The following is an 8992-nucleotide window of genomic DNA, read 5'->3' on the forward strand; positions in this document are numbered from 1 at the left end:
TGATTTTGGAAGACAGATTTCTGGCACCTAACAAGGAAGAAAAGGAAGAAAAAAAGAAAGAAGAGGTATATAGCCAGATAGGTGTTATCTTGAAGAAAAGTCCATGGTTTCCATGAAGAATCAATGCAGTTTTGTTAGTTATTTTATTCACCCCCCCCCCAAAAAAACACTTCAATTACAATAGAAATATGGTGTTACAGAATTAGGATGAGAATATCTTGGTGTGTCTGGGTGGATTATCCTGGCTACTGAAATAACCATGAATCAACCAAACATTCATGAAGAGGTTCATGATGTACAACTAGATAATTGGTCCAGTCAAGTCCAGAAAGCGTGTTTGAATCTGCTCTCAGAATCTCAGCCAGTCATTTCAAATGCAAATTCCTAGAAAGGGATAATTATTTGTGGGCCCTCTATCTTCCTGAGCTAATAATGCGAATTCTAGACTCCTGTCTTTCCCATGTATGCCCTTGTGTGTCTGAACTGGGCTCTATCAATACCACGGCTGATTTCCTGGACAGGAAACGGAGCCTTGAGATATAACATTGTTTCTTCTACTCAATATACATCTCCCTGCAGAAAATGTGTCAGGATAATTATAGTAATTCTACAACATGTGTAAATGTGTTGCCACTTGTTAAGTGTAGGATGAGACAGCCAGACGTTAATCATTATGGCTTGAAGGCTAGAGGCGGGGTGAAGGAGAAGAGTGGAGAAGAGCCAAGATAAGATGCCTTCTTTTCTATTTCCTTGTCCCCGAACCGCTGTTACCCCCAGCCCCATCACAGATGGGTGTCAAGGTGGTCTTGATTCCACATCTTTCTTCCCCCAACAGAAGAAGCAGACCTGATTGGAACCACTTACAAAGTTGGAGGCCCTCAATGGAGAACTTCAGGCGTGAACAATCAACCAAAGTGCTCAGACTCAGTTACAACTTTGAGCCACCTCCAACAGCCTGCCCCAAATCTTCCCAAATCCCTCAATCCATGGGGCCTATTGAAATGAATGTACACCTGGCACAAACTCTTGAGAAACCAAGAAGCATTTAAATCAGTCTGGGGCATCCCTTTGTTCATTCTGTATTGTTTCTCTTTTTAATTGGTAGTCTCTTCTGGACTAATGAAGGACTGAAGCTTCCCTTTATTTTGAAGGGAAAGTCTTTTAACACCTTGGCTTCCAGTTAGAAGACTGATGGTAGTTCTTTGTTGGGATAGTTAGTTTTTAATGTTTATTGTGGTTTTATTTGAATGCTGCGCTGAGTCATGTATCCAACAGGTGGCTATATAAATTGTCTAAATAAATAAGATAAATAAATGTGAGCTGTGGTGCTGCGGTGGTTAGAATGGAGTACTGCAAGCTGCTTCTGCTGACTGCCAGCAATTTGACAGTTCGACCCTGACCAGCTCAAGATTGACTCAGCCTTCCGTCCTTCCAGGCTCAGTAAAATGAGGACCCAGATTCTTGGGGGCAATAGGCTGACTCTGCAAATCATTGAGAGGGCTGTAAAGCACTGTGAAGTGGTATATAAGTCTAAGTGCTATTGCTACAAAGAAAGATGTTGAGACTCTGGAAAGAGTGCAGAGAAGAGCAACAAAGATGATCAGGGGGCTGGAGACTAAAACACATGAAGAACGGTTGCAGGGATGGGGTAGGTCTAGTGAAAAGGAGGACTAAGGGTGACATCGTAGCACAGTTCCAATATCTCAGGGGCTACCACAAAGAAGGGGGGGGGGTCAACCTATTCTCCAAAGCACCAGAAGGCAGGAAAAGAAGCAATGGATGGAAACCAATCAAGGAGAGAACCTAGAATGAAGGAGGAATTTCCTGACAGTGGGAATAATTAATCAGGGGAACGACTTGCATCTAGAAATTGTAGGTGCTTCATCCCTGGAGTCTTTTAAGAAGAGATTAGACAGCCATTTGTCTGAAATGGTATAGGGTCTCTTGCCTGAGCAGGGGGGTTGGACTAGAAGACCTCCAAGGCCCCTTCCAATTCTGTTATTCTGTTATATGGCACTTATGGTTCTATATGTGGACATTTGTATAGATAAAACAAAACAGGGGTGGGCACATACTACATAAAGCTATGTCTTCCTTCAGTGTGGTTTAATGAAGAAATTATGGATTGGGATCACTTGATGACTTAAAAATGGTGGATACACAAAAATGGTATAAGACCTTGAGGTCTTTGTCCAGTATAAATATGAGGGATTTTTTTCAATATATATATATATATTTATATTTGGGGGGGAGGGCAGGGTTTTAATAAGGTGTCCCGGTGTGGGGTATAATTCAGTGGAGATTCCTTTCTTGTGCACACCCAATAAAAATAACTTTGAGGCCTTGAAGCTGCAACGGAATTCCCTGTCTTGGTCTTCAATTGTCCAACTTCCAAAACCCATTTGTGTTTTCCTTTTGCTAACAGGAAGACCCTGTGGAGTGGAGAACCATGGAACTGGAAAAGATCTTGGAGGTCTGATGTCCTGCTCAGGGCAAGAATCCCCAGGTCATCCCAGACAAATGGTTCTTCAACCTTTGCTTGAAAGCCTTCAGTGATGTTCCTCACTGGAACATCCTTCTTGTATTGCACAACCAAATCTGGACGTAATCCAGTCTGATCAGTCAGGGTAGAAGGAACATGATTCCCACATCTCAACTACTTGGTTATTTCACCATTGGGGACCCATTCAATTCAGGAGAAAGTTAATAACACAAAGTCATCAGAGCAGGAAACCATGATATATTTTTTTCAATGCCATTAGGTTTTATTTGGGATGAGAAGCAAAGCATGTATAATTTTTCCACAGTTTGATTTCAGCAAGCACAGAAGGGATCAAAGAGTTAAACCACCAACCAAGAAACAAAGCGAAAGCTTGCAAGAAGATGAAGAAGTCAACTTGAGAGAGGAAGCCGTCAAGAGCCGACATCCACAAGGGCAGTTGATGTGAAGAGAGGTGGGGGGACGGTCTTTGTTCTAGCCCATCTGGTGCCATCTTAGTATTTGGTGCAAGGATCACAGATGCTTTGGACTCTGGGGAGGCATTTCCGAGAAGGAAGGCTGCAGGAAGTATAACAGGAGCTGAATCTGTTGCGGTTGAGTCCCGGGCCGCACACCATCGGACCATAGGATGCAGGACTACAAGAAGCAGGACCACATGGTGCTGGACCGCATGATGATGGACCACAGACCGAAGGAGCACACATGGAAGGAGCACACATGGAAGGAGCACACACGGAAGGAGCACACACTGTGGGCGAGCAGGCCACAGGAGAACACACAGAGGGAGAGCAAGGTCTGCAGGGGTCCACACAGACATATTGCTCAGGGCAACAGAGGGAAGTGCTGGGGATGTTCATGGTGAATGGAGGTGGCTGCAGAGTGACAGTCACTGGGGTGCAGTTGGGGTAGCAGTGATTCCATCCGTAAGACATGGTTGATGAGAAGGGGTGTGGATCTATGGGAAGACAACAGAAGGAAGAGCTGAGAGATAGCATCCCACATAGATACATACATACATATATGAATATAATTGGATTACTTCAGATTAGCATCCTGGCTTTCTCCCTGCAGGGCATCTAGGACTGTTGAGCTGTTAAGAAGCAGTTGGGAATTAAAACACAAGGATGTGATTGAGTAGGGCCTTGCATATGGATAGCATCAGATATATTTGCGTGGAATTGCTAAGAAGGCGGCTATGGGAGGACGTCAACGGAGTCCTTGATTAACTTCTGGAAATCCACCAGAGCTGTTTTTAATGCACCCGTGCCCTCCTTCTCTCCATCACATGTGACTTTTCTTCCTGAACCTGAACCACATCTACATTCTACTCAACTAACATGGCTCTTGAAGGACTTCTCAGTAGCTTCCAAAATGAGGTTCAAAGCAGACCAAGTCTTGAAGCTTTTGACCTTGGGGAAGTAATTCTCCACCCAAGGTGCCTTCACACTAAATAGTGGAGAAGAGAACATGCAAAATGGATGATGTTTCTTTAAGTCAAGTAGGCCTTTGAATGCATGAGGAGGAACCTGACCATTTAGGATGGAAAAGAACCACAATGAAGCTATGGTCCATTTCTCCATTCCAAGAAAATCGGTTTCAAATGGTTACCTTTATTATTATTTTTCCCTGAAGAACCAGGCTGGTCTTGAAGTTGACAACCAATGAAGGATGGACCTCAAGAACAAGAATCAATCAGGGAAAAGTTGGCTGAAGGATTTCAGCCAAATTAAAAATCTCTCTCTAAAACTTACCAGCTCCTGTAGAGAAGTGGATTCAGATGGAGTGTCTTGATGCTGGATGCTATTTCTCCCAAATCCCGGGGTTTTTATACAATTCTTCCAGTTATTCTAAAGGATGTTGTGCTTTTAATTAATTGCAACAGTTTTCCCCGGTGTCACACCTATGTTTTCTCAAGGAAGGATTTTTTGATCCTTGCAACTGTCTATCTTCATGCCTACCTTCTCCCAAAGTTGGCTGAAATGTTCCCAAAATAATTTGGGGGGTGTCAAAACAAAACAAAACAAAAAGGAAAGAACTGACTCAAAAATGGCTAAAATAATTTCGCTATCCGGTTGTGGATTTCCGGATTTTGAGTATAATTTGCTGATATTTACTTGGAATAACAATCCAAGTGGGGTGCAGTTTAATTGTGATGTTTGACAGGAGGACTTACAAAAATCACGTGTTCAGGAGACAAGCTGCAGAACTTCCTAAATTTTTCATCCTGGAGCTGTAAAAAAGTGGAGCAGCGCTAATTTTAAGCTCTTGATGGGATGCCTAAGTAAAATTCCTGCCCTGTTCAAGTGGAAACTCTTTACTTTCCAAGTTTAAACGCTTATATTTTCCATATTTCTATTGTTAAATGATCATGAGAGAGAAAAAAAGCATTTAGAAAGTTTGTTTTCTAATGTTCTCTCAAGAAATTTCAAGAAAAAAAGACCAGAAAAGTTTCAGAGTGATCTTATTACGTTTTTTTTTTTAAGTCAAAAATCAGCATTTCAGAATGTTCCTATTTCTCTTTTCTTTTCTTTTTTTAAAGCCCAGTTTCGTTAAAGTAACTTAATCAATTCAATCAATTCATAAATGGAATCAGCTCCCTTCCTAACTTACTGGGTGTATTTAACAGGTTCACTGTTTTATTTCAGTCACATCGGTTTTGAAGGCCAATGTTGCTCCCCATTGTTTAAAAATATGGGCATGTACTGTAAATCATCATCATCATCATCATCATCATCCCGTGGCTGGGCCTGGACGGCTATCGGGGGCGGTCCCTATGGTTAAGGGATTACCGATCTCCTGATCAGTAGTGGCTTAGCCACCGTGAACCAACCCAGGCACCTTTCATCACTAATGATGAGAAGAAATAAAAAAAATCCCATACCGGATTGGTCGTCACCTGGATCAACAAGGACCGCATCAGATGCTATGGCTCTTGGACATCTGAATATATCACAACGAGCTAGGAACATAAGTGTAAAGAATGGTCCATAAACCACAGTACCACCTGCTACATCGGAATTGAGCAAAATATAGGAACGATTGCTAGTTTGGGGTCAACTTTAAAGGAAGAGGATGTGTGGATTCATGAATTTCAAACTTTATTGGTGGCCTAATGAAAGACTAACTTTAGGCTAGCCTAAAAGGAACCAACTGTGCCCAAATTTGAGTTCTAGGATCTAATGGAGAAGGTTTTGAGTCTCAGAAGATCACAAATGTCTCTTGATTTTCCTTATTTGAGGGGCTCCTACAAAGATGAGGGGGTCTGAAAAACTATTTTCCAAAGCACCAAAAGGCAAGACGAGAAACAATGGATGGAAACTAAGCAAGGAGAGAAGAGAAGCAGCATGGAACGAAGGAGACATTTCCTAAGGTTGATAGCAATCAACCCATGGGACAGCTTGCGTTCGGAAGTTGTGGGTGCTCCATCACTGGAGGCTTTCGAAGACAGACTGGATAACTGTTTGTCTGAAATGGTAGAAAGTCTCCTGCTCAAGCAGGGGGTTGCACAAGAAGACCTCCAAGGTCCCTTCCAACTCTATTATTCTATGTTCTACGTTTCTTCTGCTCTTCCATCAATCATGTTCTCCAGCCTTGTTTCTGGTGAAATCTATGGGCAATCTCAATCATGAATGGCTAATACTTCTTTGGAAAGCCTCACCCCATCTCAATGTCTGTCTGGAGGGACCCCACCTATGGGTTGAAGCATCAACAATGAGGAAGGAGGCTTAAGAAGAGTGAAATCACCGTTGAAACTGCTTGGGTGTTACAAATAGGACAAAAGGAACATGGTGAGCAATTAATTAGAGCCTTGGAAAAAATCAAATGCATCACCCCTTCTTCAGCTGTATAAAAGACCCAGGAGATCCACAGTTCAGCATCAGATTCCTCCAGCACCGAGAGAACTCAGTCTTGTTTCCATCGCATCACCTGGTAAGTAAGACAGTGAGATGTTTTAACTTGTGTGAAGCTGCTGGCTTTGATGTTTCTTGGCACAGCCATCTGAATAGTTTACTTCTTGCAAGAATAATCTTTGGGAACGGAGTTAGAATGTCTTAGCCTCAAATCTTGACTTTTCTCGCTGGTGGGCTAAAGACCGACCCCCCCAAAAAGTGATCTCCCTAACTTTGAGTACCAAGGTCAAACCTGAGATGATTGGGTGGGTTCCAGCTTTCTCAATGAGGACCATCTTAGCTTCAGCACCCAACTGTCAAATATCAACCCCACTTAATCTGCCAGCGGTAATTTTATGAAGTCTTGTGTTTTTCTACAAACTGTTTGCATCAGAGAGAATGATGAATTATCCAAGCTCTTCAACGGCATAAATATTTATATGTTTGAATTAAACAAGGATGGTTTAATTAAGCAAATGTTGAGCTGACACAGGGAAGAGGGTGTGGACTTTCCCTCAGAATCCCCGAAGGAGGTTTTCAAGCAAAGTCTGAGATGGTTTGAGGAGTCCCATCTGGGCAGGGAATTGAAAGAGAAGACCTTCCTTTCCAATCACGTTTTTATGGATTCCTACCACGATTTTACTAAGGTCTATGCAGACTATGTTTCATTCTTTGCCCAAAATGTTCTCTGCATCAGAGATTCTTAAAACAAGTGTTGGAAAATAGATCAGAAAGCCTTGAGGTAGCTCAATTTTATTAAGCTTTGCACCCTCCTTTTTCTCTTGATTCTTGCCTGTAGATCCACCCACTCCTTTGGACCAAGATGGCCTCCAGATGGGACCTATGCTCTTTCAACTGCCCTCCCACCACCGTGACCATCCAGCCACCCCCCTTCTGCCTCAGTATCCCAGGACCTTCTCTTCACTGTCCAGACCAGCCTCTTTGCATTGAGCAGTGCAACCCTTGTGTTCCTCTTCCCTTTCGTGGGCCTTTATCCCTCCCCTCAAGTGGGAGCAGTGCAGCCAGCATTTATTCTCAGAAGTCCCAGCAACAGCAACAGCAGCAGCAACATCACCAACGATTCTAAGCGTTGATGTTCTACACCCCAGGAACAAGACAAAGGATGGACCAGCTTAAGAGAAAAAACAGATCACCAAGAACCAACGAAGAACATCTTGATGGCTGAAAGATTTCACAAGAAGATCAGAACCTCCACATGCTGTCCTTAGAAATTGCTCTTCCCCATGGCATTTTCTGAAGGACTTCAAGTTGGGGAACGCCATTCCTTTAGATCTGGGATGCATCTGCATTTGGGCTCTCCAAAGATTCTTCACTCACCCTGGAGGGAATTGGGTTTCATGCTTGCGTGGTTTTGATGGGACTGCTTTCTTTGCTGTAAAACTGACGTCTGGAATATTAGCTCTGCTTTCCCCCCCACCCAATAAAATCTTTATTGCATTCAAACTTCCTGTCTCTGGTTGATGGTTATCTGAATCTCCCTGTTTTTTTAATGATGGTTCTCCAAAATTAACAAAGACAAAACAAGAACTAGGCAAGAACATTCATAAAATGTGAATTAAAAGGACAAAAAATTAAAAGGCATATTATCCCCTCTCTCGGCTGAACACTGATAGACGTATTGCAATAATAATAGCTTGGGAAACACGTTTAAAATTTATAAGCTTCTACATGTATCAGCAACCCAATTTGACCTGCCATACGTTGTATATCTGAAGAAAAAAATTATGAGCAAGTTAAACAACAGCAAAGTTAAAATTCCAGGCCCTCTGTTAACAATCTGTTTTTGTTATTTACTCGTAGAAAGTCTACAGTGGTTTCTTATCTACCACAAATCACCCCAGTCACTATTTCTGATCTATCCAGGATTGAATATCCTCATTTGGCTCATAATAATTAAATCTTTCCTTGAGATTTTAATTGGGGACTTTGTCTCTCATTTCCAAAGTTTGCAAGTCTCTGTTGTAAATATCTCTACCGCATCCACTGTTGAATAATTCTCCTTAAAAATTCAACCATGAGAAGTCCTATGCTTGGACTCCTGTAACCCTTTCACTTAGAAGTTCAAAATGCCCTTGTTTTCTGATTCAACCATGAGATAGTCTTCAAGGTGTGGGAGATGAAAAATATAGCCCCCTCCTCATATAATAAGATGAGGCTGGAGCAAGCGTGAGAAAGGTCCCACAATAGTGATTTAAAACAAACTCTATATTGTTTCACAATGTGGACATATTATTTGTAATCTGCTGAGCTTTGTGCAATGTGAAATTGCAAAGTAAGTAGTTCTATGTATATTTGGAACATGAGTATTGTAACCGTGGGAAAAGAGGAACTGAAAGTAACAGATGGATAGAGGTTTCAGATGTACACTGGTATGTGGAAACTGCTGGTCAGCACAAAAGAACAAGGAACTGATTTTGCAAGATAATGATTGTCTATGGGTGGTTGTTAGAAGAAAGGTATAAAAATGTTGGCTTAGGTCTAGCTCAGGGCCATTGGCCTATAGCTGTCCTTTGGAATATGCTGTGCCATATGGTCCTCATTGCAATGCTATGTTCCAAATTATTAGAAAAATAAACCTCTG

General features: G+C 42.1%; 1 long non-coding RNA gene across 1 annotated transcript; it reads left to right on the forward strand.

Moving 5' to 3' along the window:
• The first annotated feature begins 6376 nt into the window (after window positions 1-6376).
• On the forward strand, window positions 6377-7854 carry LOC120317169. The gene is made up of 2 exons (XR_005559146.1): window positions 6377-6430; window positions 7190-7854. It is a non-coding gene; the product is annotated as an uncharacterized LOC120317169 (long non-coding RNA).
• The last annotated feature ends 1138 nt before the right edge of the window (window positions 7855-8992 follow it).

The sequence above is a fragment of the Crotalus tigris genome, unplaced genomic scaffold (assembly GCF_016545835.1).
Source record: "Crotalus tigris isolate CLP2741 ecotype Arizona unplaced genomic scaffold, ASM1654583v1 scf7180000019553.37968852642:3898890, whole genome shotgun sequence".
Lineage (NCBI taxonomy): Eukaryota > Metazoa > Chordata > Lepidosauria > Squamata > Viperidae > Crotalus > Crotalus tigris.